This window comes from Monodon monoceros, unplaced genomic scaffold (assembly GCF_005190385.1).
Source record: "Monodon monoceros isolate NGI ecotype Baffin Bay Population unplaced genomic scaffold, NGI_Narwhal_1 Super_Scaffold_12, whole genome shotgun sequence".
NCBI lineage: Eukaryota > Metazoa > Chordata > Mammalia > Artiodactyla > Monodontidae > Monodon > Monodon monoceros.
Window position 1 is genome coordinate 152864418 of NW_021703768.1, and position 13430 is coordinate 152877847.

Below are 13430 nucleotides of genomic sequence, written 5' to 3' on the forward strand. Positions count from 1 at the left end.
AAGATATCACTCTGAGAAAGTGGGTCACTGTCCCCATTACCCATGATGGAGCAGTGGCTCAGAGACTTTGCCCAGGGATAGGGAGGCCATAAGAACAGAGAACTCCCAAGCTTTACCCAGAGGAAATTACTTTATTTGAAACATAATGTAGCAAATTTCAAGCCTAAGGGCACTCTCAAAAACAATACAAATTTCTGTAAGCAATTAGCTTAATTGCAATTAAGCAATTAGTAGGAGACTAGTAGCTTGTGAGAACTATAAGCTAAACCATAAAACAGCTAGGTTACCAGAAAGAACCATGGAAAAAGGCAGTGATGAAGAACCCAACTGGGGTCAGAACAAAACTCAAAAATTGACCTTTAAAACTACCCCTGAAAAGGGGACTTGCATTTAATTGGACCAGACTGTGGAACAGTATATGTCCCAGGACATTGTCAAAAGCAATAGAAAAATCATCCAAGAATTAGTGGAGCTTAACAGATGGGTGTGATACCAACAAAGAAAGACAGATAACAGAGAGATGAGGGAAAGAGACAGTCAAAAAGAACCCTGCCAAAGCCACCGTCATCTCAGGGTGACTGTGCACATGCCCAAGACTGCACCCTCTGAGGAGCAACATCAAAGGCTTCACACTGCCAGCAAAATAGATTTACTTCACTAGAACAGTCCACCTAAGTCACCAAACAAATAAACAAGCAAACAACAACAACTAGGCTGGGGGTGGGGGGCGGGGATGAAGACCAGTATCCAGATTTGTTAACATATATTTTCTAAAATTTCCGGTTTCCAACAAAAATTTACAAGATGTGAAAAGAAACAGGAACATCTGCCCATGCATAAGGAAAAAATAAAGCAGACAACACAAACTACCTATGAGAGGACCAAGATGTCAGATGTAACAGACAAAAACTTCAAAGCAGCCATTGTAAATATGTTCAAAGAACTAAAGGAAACTGCGCTTAAAGAAATAAAGGTTGATATGATGACAATGTCTCATCAAACAGAGAATACAAATAAAGAGATATAAAATTATAAAGAGGAAGAAAATGGAAATCTGGGGTCAAAAGCATAATAACTGAAGTGAAAAAATTACTAAAAGGGCTCAAGAGTATATTTGAACTGGCAGAAGAAAGAAATAGCAAACTAGAAGATATATTGATTCAGATTATACAACTTGAAGATCAAAGAGAAAAAAAGAATAAAAAAAGTAAACAGGGCTTCAAAGAAATGTGAGATTCTATTAATCTCACCAACATATGCATAATGGGAAGAATAGAAGGAGAGGAAAGAGAGAAAGGAACAGAAAAAATTGTTTGAAAAATAATAGCTAAAAATTTGTCAAATTTGATGAAAATTATTAATCTATACATTTAAGAAGCTCAGCAAACTCCAACTAGGATAAACTCAAAGACATCCACATACAGACATATCATAATAAAAATTCTGAAAGAGAAGGAGAAAAAAGTTTGAAAATCTTTGAAGCAGCAAAAAAACCCCAGCCTATCATGTACAAGAGAACATCATCAGAATCAAAGGTAGGCAGTGAGATGATGCATTCAAAGTGCTGAAAGAAAAAAATGTGTCAACCAAGAATCTTATACCCAGCATGACTATCTTTCAAAGAGTAGGCTGAGCTCTGGGAAGAGTATTGTGACTAAATGGCAGGTAGAAGAGTAGGGGACGGAAAGCAAAGTAGGTGGCTAATGCACAAAGAGTTGTTTGGCTTTTACCCTTTAAGTCCTTGAGATCCAAGGGTCACAGTCCCTAACAAGGTCACATTCTTTTCCAGAAATATTGTCCTATGATCAGTGTGCTAGGTGAAAAAGAAGGTATAGCTGAGGACAAGGAGGTCAGCAAGGAACTGAGAAAGAGGGTAAGAAGTGAAGGAGAGAAACATGGCTGGGTGGATGAATGATTGGATGGAGCAGAAGTGATGGGAACAGACAGTGCTAAGGAAGTGGATTGACAGAACTTGGGGACTGACTGATTGTGAGGTGGCAGTGTGGGAGTAGGATGCTGATGACCAGAGCTGGAAGGAAATAACAAAGATCAGAGCAGAAATAAATAAAATACAAATAAGAAAAAAACAGTAGAAAAGATCAATAAAACCAAAAGCTGATTTTTTGGAAAATATAAAATTGATAAGCCTTTAGCCTGGCTCATTAAGAAAAAAAGAAAGAGGACCAAGTAAACAAAATAGGAAATAAAAGAGGAGAAATCACAATCAATAATACATAGATACAATCATAAAAGTATACTATGAACAGTTATATGCCAACAAATTGGCCACTTAGGAGAAATGGAAAAATTTCTAGAAACATACAAATTTTCCAAAACTGAACCAGGAAGAAATAGATAACCTGAACAGACCAATTACTAGTATAGAAATCAAATCAGTAATCAAAAAACTCCCAGCAAACAAAAGTCCAGGACCAGATGTCTTCACAGGGGAATTCTCCCAAACATATGAAGAGGAGTTAATACCAATCCTTCTCAAACTATTCCAAAAAATTTAAGAGGAGGAAACACTCTCAAATTCATTCTACAAGGCTACCATTGCCCTGATACCAAAACCAGACAGACACTACAAAAAATAAAATAAAATTACAGGCCAATATTTCTGATGAATATAGATACAAAGATCCTCAACAAAATATCAGCAAACTGATTTCAACAATATAGAAAAAGGATCATACACCATGATCAAGTGGGAGTTATTCCAGGGATGCAAGGGTGGTTCAATATCTGCATGTCAATCAATGTGATACACCACATTAACAAACAAAGGATAAAATCACATGATCATGTCAATAGATGCAGAAAAAAAGCATTTGACAAAATTCAATATCTATTTATGAGAAAAACTCTCAAAAAGTTTGTATAAAGGGAACATATCTCAACATATTAAAGGCTATTTATGACAAAACCACAGCTAACATCATACTCAGTAGTGAAAAGTGAAAGATTTTCCTCTAAATTCAGGAAGAGAAAAATGATGCCCACTTTCACCACTTCTATTTAACATAATATTAGAAATCCTAGCCACAGCAATCAAATAAGTAAAAGAAATAAAAGGCATCCAAATTGGAAGGAAAGTAGTAAAACTCACTATTTGCAGATGACATGATACTATATACAGGAAACTCTAAAGTCTCCACCAAAAAACTATTAGAACTAATAAACGAATTTAGTAACGTTGCAAGATACAAGATTTATATACAGAAATCGATTGCTTTTCTACGCACTAAAAACAAACTATCAGAAAGAGAAAGCAAGAAAACAATCCCATTTATAACCACACCAAAAAGAATAAAATACCTAGGAATAAACTTAACCAAGGAGGTGAAAGATCTATACTCTGAGAACTATAATATATTGATGAAGGAAACTGAAGATGTTTCAAATAAACAGAAAGATACCCCATGTTCATGGATTGGAAGAAGTAATATTGTTAAAATGTCCATACTACCCAAAGCAATCTACAGATTTAATGCAATCCCTATGAAAATATCCATGACCTTTTTCACAGAACTAGAACAAATAAGCCTAAAATTTGTATGGAACCACAAAAGAAAAAACAAAACAAGAATAGCCAAAGCAATCTTGAGAAAAAAAGAATAAAGCTGGAGGTATGAGGCGCCTTAACTTCAGACTATATTCCAAAGCTACAGTAATCAAAATAGTATGTTACTGACACAAAAACAGACACATAGATCAATGGAACAGAATAGAGAAATTTAATCTATGACAAAGGAGGCAAAAATATAAAATAAGGAAAAGAACCCCTTCAATAAGTGGTTCTGGGAAAATCAACAAGGGGACCTAATTAAACTTAAAAGTTTTTGTACAGCACAGGTAACCATCAACAAAACAAAAAGACAACCTACTGAATGGGAGAAAATATTTGTAAATGGTATGTCTGATAAGGGGTTAATATCCAAAATATATAAAGAGTTCATACAACTCAACATCATATCAAAAAACAAACAACCTGATTGCAAAATGGGCAGAAGATCTGAATAGACATTTCTCCAAAGTAGACATACACATGACCAACAGGCACATGAAAAGATGCTCAACATCGCTAATCATCAGAGAAATGCAAATCAAAACCGCAATGAGATATTACTTCATACCTGTCAGAATGACTATCATCAAAAAGACAACAAATAATAAATGTTGGCAAGGATGTGAAGAAAAGGGAACCCAAGTACACAATTGGTGGAAATGTAAATTTGTATAGTCACTGTGGAAGACAGTATGGAGGTTCCTCAAAAAACTAAAAATAGAGCTACCATATGATCCAGCAATTCCACTCCTGGGTATACATCCAAAGAAAATGAAAACACAAATTCAAAAAGATAAATGCACCCTAATATTGCAGAATTATTCACAGTAGCCAAGGTAGGGAAGCAACCTAAGTGTTCATCAACAGATGAATAGATAAAGAAGATGTGGTATATACATACAAGGAAGATGTGGTATATACATACAAGGAATACTACTCAGCCATAAAAAGGAATGAAAATTTGCCACTTGCAACAACATAGATGGACCTGGAGGGTATTATGCTTAGTGAAATAAGTCAGACAGAGAAGACAAGTACTGTATGTTTTCACTTATTATGTGGAATCAAAAAATAAAATGAATGAATATAACAAAACAGAAACAGACTCACAGATACAGAGAACAAACTAGTGGTTACCAATGGGAAGAGGAGTGAGGGGAGGATCAAGATAGGAGAAGGGGACTAAGATACAAACTACTATGTATATAATAAATAAGATACAAGGATGTAACGTACAGCACAGAGAATATAGCCACTCTTTTATAATAACTTTAAATGGAGTATAATCTATAAAAATATTGAATCACTATGTTTTACACTTGAAACTAATATAATATTGTAAATCAACTATACTTCAATTAAGAAAAATAAATACAAAAAAGAAAGAAAAACAAAACTCTCTAAGAATCAGGAAAATAACAAGTTAAAACCAAGATGAAATACCACTTTTATGCCCAAACTTCAAAATTTAGGAACTAGGGACTTCCCCGGTGGCACAGTGGTTAAGAATCCAGCAGCCAATGCATGGGACACGAGTTTGAGCCCTGGTCCAGGAAGTTCCCACATGCTGCAGAGCAACTAAACCCGCGAGCCACAGCTACTGAGTCCGCATGCCACAACTACTGAAGCCCACGTGCCTAGAGCCTGTGCTCCACAACAAGAGAAGCCACCACAATGAGAAGCCCATGCACCTCAACGAAGAGTAGCCCCCACTCACCGCAACTAGAGAAAGCCAGCGCGCAACAGTGAAGACCCAACGTAGCCAAAAAAAAAAAAGTTAGGAAGGTAGATAATATCAAATATTGATGAGAATGTGAGGGGATGAGGCCTCTCATTTGCTGATGAGGGAGTTTATGTGTGCTGGTCATGCTGGCAAATGCTTTAGCAGTATTTTGAATAATTGTGTGCATATTTCTTATAAACCAGTGATCCCACTCCTTGGTATAATTCTCCTCTCTCCCTAAAATGATTGCTCAGGGATGTAGAAGATAAATCAATCAGATTCCAGACAAGAGAAATTAAAATCATGCTAAATGGGAGTACTTAATACAGGGACCTGATATAAAAACTTAAATGGATTTTTAAAAATATTTATTTATTTACTTGGTTGTGCCAGGTCATAGTTGTGGCTCGTGGGCTCCTTAGTTGCGGCAGGCGGGCTCCTCAGTTGCGGCTGAAGGGCTTCTTAGTTGTGGCTCGCTGGCTCCTTAGTTGTGGCATGTGAACTCTTAGTTGCAGCGTGCATGTGAGATCTAGTTGCCTGATCAGGGATTGAACCCAGGCCCCCCACACTGGGAGCATGGAGTCTTATCTACTGCACCACTAGGGAAGTCCCTAAATGGATTTTTTTTTAATGCAATGATAGCTCCAAAGGAGAAGTGGGTTTTAAATTTTAGTAAGTATCGACCAATTACTTTCCAAAAGGGTTGTGTCAATACCCAGCCCTTTCAGTCATGAGGGAAAGAAACGGTCAAAGAGAGCCCTGCTAAAAGCCACTGTCATCCCAGGACACCCAGGACACCCCAGGAAGGGCATGAGAGTGCCCTTCTGTGATGCTATGGCCAGCACCAGGGGCTTTTATTCTCTAATTTTTGCCAAGTTTCCAATAAAACTTTATTTAAAAAAACAAAAACAGGTGGCCAGTATATAGACAATAGTTTCCTGATTTAATTTTTTTTACTACTGCATTAAAATATTTATCTTGTTTACGGAGTTTTTTGTCTCCCCTTTGGTTAAATTCTGCACCTGGGTTGCAGCCCTGTTGAGTTGTCTGCTTGGAGTCTCACAAAGACCAAAGCTGGTGCCAGTGCTGCATGGGGTTACCAGGGAGGCGCCCTTCTTCTGGCACCCCCAACCCGGCTCAGGCATGCATCTGTAGAGCAGGCAGTCCCAGCCAACCTGTCCCCAAAGCCATGCTGGGCCTCCTGCACCTTCAATGCCAGATATCAGACGCCTAACTGGACGGTAAAATTCCTCTGCCAACCTCCCCGCATCAGTTGCTCACAGATCTGTGTCCATTTCTTCTTCACAATGCCCTGGGATCTATTCCCTCCTCTCCATCAAGCAGCCCTCCCTGGGGACTGGCCTCAGTCCCTCTCACCTTGGGTTCTGAAGGGCATCAGGGGAGCCATGGCCTCACAGCTTGAGAGCTTGCCCTAAATTCAAAGTTGACTGTATACCCCCTGCTCACAGACAATCCTTTCCTTCAGCCAGACATGAGCTTCCTGAGAGCCTTCTGTGTGTGTTGGAGATGGAGCACCCATGGTACTCACACCCTGAGGGGACTAAGGCAAAGGAGGCACTTTCCTCCATGCAAAATGTAAAATAGTGCCCCAAAATTCAACCATCAAGATTAATAATATTTTAATGCAATATTTTAAAAAATCAAAACTAAGGCAAAAAATCCATGGGGAACAAAAGATCAACATTTTAAATAGAGACAGGATTTGATTTTCCCTTTTGCCTCAGGCTCCAGCACTTTGACGGATCCTATCTTTGATTTTTTAAAATATTGCATAAAAATAGTATTTATGCTGATGACTGAGGTTTGGGTCATGCTTCTTATATTTTGTACCTGAGATAAGTGCTTATTCACTCACTGTACCCTAACCCTGGCCCTGGTAGATACAGTCAATAAATAGTAGGCCCAGTAATAATTTCAGAAAGTGATAAGAGCTCTAAGTGATAAGAACTTTCATTTTCAAGAGAGATGAAAATAGACATTCACACAAGAACATGTACGTGAATGTTCATAGCAGCATTATTCATAACAGCCAAAGAGTGAAAACAACCCAAAGGTCCATCAACTGATGAATGGATGAACAAAATGTGGTCACTTTATGCAATGGAATATTATTCAGCCATAAAAAAGATTAAGGTATTGATATATGCTACAACATGGGTGAACCCTGAAAATAATGTCCTAAGTGAAAAAAGTCAAACACAAAAGGCCACAGATTGTATGATTCCATTTATGTGAAATGCCCCAAATAGGCAAATCCATAGAGAAAGTAGATTAGTGGTTGCAGGGTTGGGGGAGGGGGATGAGGAGAGAATGCTAATGAGCATGGGGTTTCCTTTTGGAGTAATGGGTGTTATGGAATTGGAATTGGACAGTGATGGCGGTTGCACAATCTTGCGAATATACTCAAAAGCACTGACTGTATACTTTTAAATGGTGAGTTTTATGTTACATGAAATTTTATATTATGTTAATTATATCTCAAGTTAAAGAAAAATTAAATAAAGCAGGATGACAAATAAAGACTGAGAGGTAGGATATTAGAGAGTCAGGGAAGTCCTCTCTGAGGTGAGGACACTTAATGGGACCTGAGTAACAAGAAGGAGCCAACTGTGTGTTGAGGAGGAAGAAGTTTCCCGACAAAGGCACCAGCCCACGCCAAGGCCCTTAGGCGGAAACAACTTGTAGTGTGGTCCTTCATTCATTCGTTCCACAAGTAGTTATTTAGAACCCACTGTGTGTTAGGCACTGCTCTCTGAGGATACAGCTGGGAACAAAACATCCTATAATGTGATGTCAGAATGTGGAAGCAGCTGTGGACTAGGAAGAAAAATTGTTTGGAAGGGAGAGAGTTTGGGGTGGGAAAGACTACATTATATAGGGAGATCAGAGGAAGTCTTACTGAGAAAGTGACATTTGAGCAAAGGGGCAAGCGCAATGGTGGAGAATGAAAGCAGAGAGGTGGAGGCATCCAGGGCCTGAGGCCATGAGCTGGCCAAGGACTGGACTATGAATGTATGGGGAGCCGCTGGAGGGTGTGAGCAGACAAGTGGCATGGCTGGACTCATTTTCAAATACTCAAGCTTGCTCTGCCTGCCTTAGATTCCATGCTCCCACTGCCCACATCAGCAAAGCTTGATAGCAACTTTATTTAGCAGGTGGGATTGTTTTTTAAAGGAACTCATATGTCACATAAGTCCCAAATATGACACTGACTGGAGCTAAACAGCTCTGGATGTCTGGATTCCTCAGGGCTCCATGATGAACTTTAGCCAGGGTTCTCAAATCCAGAAGTTTTAAAGGAACTATTGCTGTGGCACTTGTGGCAGGTGCAGGGTCCTAAGCACTACCCATAGGGCTCAGGCCCAGGAGTCCCACTGGTAACCTGGGTCCCCAGGTGATGCTGACACAGGTGGTCCACAATCCCCATGTTGAGAAAACAGTGGCCTGGGCACCACAGAGCGTGGTATCAAAGACACTAACCAGGCAGAGGCACAGTCGGAGACCCACATTCTGGTCCAGACCCCTTGGGCCAGGCCTGCGTGGTGGCTGCAGTTTAGTTACTTGGAAGCAAACATTTAGAACTGGAGATTGTATATACCAATCTGGGTCTCAGGCTTCTCTTGAGAAGCTGCTGCACCTCTGCCAGCTCTGGGCCACAGCAATTCTGTACAATCCCAATGGCCTTCTCGTCTCTTCCTGTGGCTTGCCTGGGCTGTAGTCAGTTGTGTTCAGGACCCTGAGGAGGCTGTGAGGCTGGCATCCATTCAAATGAAATCTATCCACAGCCCTCTGTCATCTGGTCTGGGCTTAATTTCCCATTCACTTGAAAATTACACTATTCTTTTTTTCCTTTTTTACACCCAAAAGAGAAGGTTCCAGAACCTGTCAGATATGCCTGGTGGCCCTTCCTCATAGGTGGGTTCTGAGTGATGGAGTCAGGATTGGTCAAGCTGGGGGAGTAAGTCAGGTTGGCTCCCAGGCAAGGCATATGTCCCCTCTGTCACCAGAATGGAACTCACCTACGAATCTCAGAGGAGCAGCTGAGCAGTGAAGGAGGCATTGAGGGCACTCTGGTTAGGGACCAGGGAGAAGGGCAGAGGTTCCTATCCAGACCTCCAAGAGGACAGAGGACTTGTTGTGGGCTGTAGCCTCAATGTGGGCCTAGGGGAACAGCCTCTTCCTCTGTGACTGGCCAGCAGATGCTGTGGAAGCCCATCCCATGCCGAGCATGGTGTAGGTGCTGAGACAGGCAAAGACATTTAGCAGTGGCCTCTAACCCTAGCTGGAAAGATAGGCATGCATGACAAAATGAATTGAAACTTTTGCCCTGGCCACTGGGAAGCTCACTGGGGCTTGCAGAAGTGGTGAGAGCATAGCATTGCTCATGCAGACACTCAAGAGGAAGTATTTACAATGGCCCCTCTGAAGAGAAAAAGGCCAGAAGGAGGCACAGGCACTGTAAGCATAATCAGGCCAGGGTGACTGCATGAGGCTGAATAATGGCTCCCAAAGATGTCCAATCCTAATCCCGGGAACCTGTGACTGTTACCTTGCATGGCAAAAGGGACTGCAGATGTGATTAAGTTAAGGATCTTGAGATGGGAGATTATCCTGAATTATCCAAGTGGGCCCTAAATGAAATCACAAGTATACTTATAAGTGTACTTACAGAAGGAGACTCGACTGCAGAAGAAGGTGATGTGATGGTGGAAGCAGAGATTGGAGTGATGAGCTTTGAGGACGGAGGAAGGGGCCATAAGCCCAGGAACACAGGTGACCACTAGAAAGTGAAAAAGTCTGGGAAATGGATTCTCCCCTGAAGCCTCCAGAAGGAACCAGCCCTCTCGCCACCTTCACTTTAGCCCAGTGAGGCTGATTTAGGACTTCTGACCTCTAGAACTGTGAGAGGATAGAAGTGTGTGATTTTAAGCCACCAAGTTTGTGGTGATTTGTACCACAGCACCAGGAAGGGAATACAGTGACTCTCGCCCAAGTAGTGGGGTCCAATTCCATGAGCAAGAAGAATGTGTGGAACAGCTTCAGTGGTCTGCAGACCTTGCTTGTGGTCATTGGGTGAGTGTATTTGACTCTAGGGCCCCAGAGAAAAAAATTACCACAGCTTTGCTGGTGTGGGACCTGAAACTAACAGTCCCAGGCTCACCCAACCCCCGTACCCCTGCCATCACCAGGAAAGCAAAGCTCACTCCCTCAGTGTCAGCTCCTGAGGACCCAGCTGGGGGTCACATCTCCAATACACCCCAGCCTGCCCTACCTGGGGATGCTGACTCGAGGCCTTTGGCAAGAAAATGTCGTAAACCTCTTGGCCAGGGCAGGTGTTGGGGAGGCTTTGCCAAGGAGGTGACATTTGTGTGAGCCTTGCCTGGGTAACAGTTCAGAAGGGAGAAAGCAGGGTGGGAGGGGCTGTGGGCCCAGGGACCCCATGCACAGAACTGACAGGCCTAGCTCCCCATCTCTCCACGGGGCTGATTATGAACAGCGGTGCCTGCAAACAACAGAAGCGAACTCTTTTTGACTCAGCAGAGAAGGGATTTATTGGAAGCCTACCAGGCAGCTAACAAGGCCAAGAGGAAGGTGGGAGAGCCAGGCTTGGGCAGGAACCAAGGAGCCAAGGAGAGCTGAGACAGGAATTGATGGGGAACCATCCACTCTGGGGCCTCAAAGCCATGTCTCTGAACTCTGCGACATACAGTGGCATCGTGCCCCAGGGCACTCCTCGGCACTGCTGTCCCATGAAGGACCTCTGCTGACCTCAGGCTCCAGGAGGGCCACCACGAGGCTGCATGCCCATACCCTGGCTCCTGGGGACAGGAAGGCAAATCTGCTCCCTCAGCTTCCTCTGATTCCAGGAACCAGAGCCTGGGGCATCTGTGTAACCACTGCAGGTAAAGGAGAAGTTGGTCCTGCACTGTGAGACCTACTGGGCTCAGGGCTGTGTGCTCCCTCACTGATGTGCTCTCTGCCAGGAGAAGCCTGGGCTCAGAGGGAATCCCTCCTTCCCTCCCTTCCTTCCTCCCTCCCTCCCTCCCTTCCTTCTTCCTTTCCTTTTTTCTTTTCTTTCCTCCATGCTACAAATTGAATGTTTGTGCCTCTCCAAGTGCACATGTTGAAGCCCACATGAATAGGATTACTGCCCTTATAAAAGTAGCTCAAGGAAGCTCTCTTGCCCCTTTCACCGTATGAGGTTACAGCAAAAAGATATCTAGGAAGCAGGCTCTCACAAGACACTCAATCTGCTGGCACCTTGATCTTGGACTTCCAGGACCAAGAAATGTGAGAAATAAATTTGTTATTTATAAGCTACCCAGTCTATGGTATTTTTGTTACAGCAGCCCACATGGCCTGAGATGCTCCAAATTCAAATAATTTTCCCTAATCAAATTAATAATAACTTACTATATTATTATTATTAATTTAAATTTAATAATACTTAAAAACATAAAGGAAAAGTAAATATAAACAGAAGTCTATTTTCCAGTGATAACCACTGTTAACCTTTTAATAAATATATTTCCAGAAATGGTTAAAATTTGTCTTTACATATCTGCCTCCACATAAATAGGTTTATGTGTATGCATTCATGTAATTAGGATTACATTTCCAGTGTGATTTTTCAACTTTCTTTTTTGCTTGGCCTTTCCCCTTCTCCTTCCCCCTCCACCCAATCTCCATGCTCCAGAGGTAGCCTAATATGCACCCTTCCATATTTTATATAATTTTAATCACAAGGGGTTTGGGTCATTTTTAAAATTGGGTTCTATTACAGATGCTTTCCTGCATCTTGATTTTCTCACCCACCAATACTCCTGGAAATCCCTCCCAGTCCACAGAAAAGCTTTAATTCATTATTTTTAACGGCTTTATAATATCCCTCTATATAGATGCACCATTATTGATTCAGCCATTCTCTTTTTTTTTAATGCCTCTTTATTGGAGTATAATTGCTTCACAATGCTGTGTTAGTTTCTGTTGTACAACAAAGTGAATCAGCCATATACATACATATATCTCCATATCCCCTCCCTCTTCAGCCTCCCTCCCACCCTCCCTATCCCACCCCTCTAGGTCATTGCAAAGCACCGAGCTGGTCTCCCTGTGCTATGCTGCTGCTTCCCACTAGCTATCTATTTTACATTTGGTAGTGTACATATGTCGATGTTACTCTCACTTTGCCCTAGCTTCCCCCTCCCCTCTCTGTGACCTCAAGTCCATTCTCTATGTCTACGTCTTTATTCCTTCCCTGCCACTATGTTCATCAGTACCATTTTTATTTTTTAGATTCCATATATATGCATTAGCATACGGTATTTGTTTTTCTCTTTCTGACTTACTTCACTCTGTATGACAGACTCTAAGTCCATCCACCTCACTACAAATAACTCAATTTCATTTCTTTTTATGGCTGAGTAATATTCCATTGTATATATGTGCCACATCTTCTTTATCCATTCATCTATCAATGGACATTTAGGTTGCTTCCATGTCCTGGTTATTGTAAATAGTGCAGCAATGAACATTGTGGTACGTCTCTTTTTGAATTATGGTTTTCTCAGGGTATACTCCCAGTAGTGGGATTGCTGGGTCATATGGTAGTTCTATTTTTAGTTTTTAAAGGAACTTCCATACTGTTCTCCATAGTGGTTGTATCAGTTTACATTCCCACCAACAGTGCAGGAGGGTACCCTTTTCACCACACCCTTTCCAGCATTTATTGTTTCTAGATTTTTTGATAATGGCCATTCGGACCGGTGTGAGGTGATACCTCAATGTAGTTTTGATTTGCATTTCTCTAATGATTTGTGTTGTTGAGCATCTTTTCATGTGCCTCTTGGCCATCTGTATGTCTTCTTTGGTGAAATGTCTATTTAAGTCTTCTGCTCATTTTTTAATTGGGTTGTTTGTTTTTATGATATTGAGCTCCACGAGCTCTTTGTATATTTTGGAGATTAATCCTTTGTCCGTTGTTTCATTTGAAAATATTTTCTCCCATTCTGAGCGTTGTCTTTTTGTCTTGTTTATGGTTTCCTTTGCTGTACAACAGCTTTGAAGCTTAATTTGGTCCCATTTGTTTATTTTTCTTTTTATTTTCGTTACTCTAGG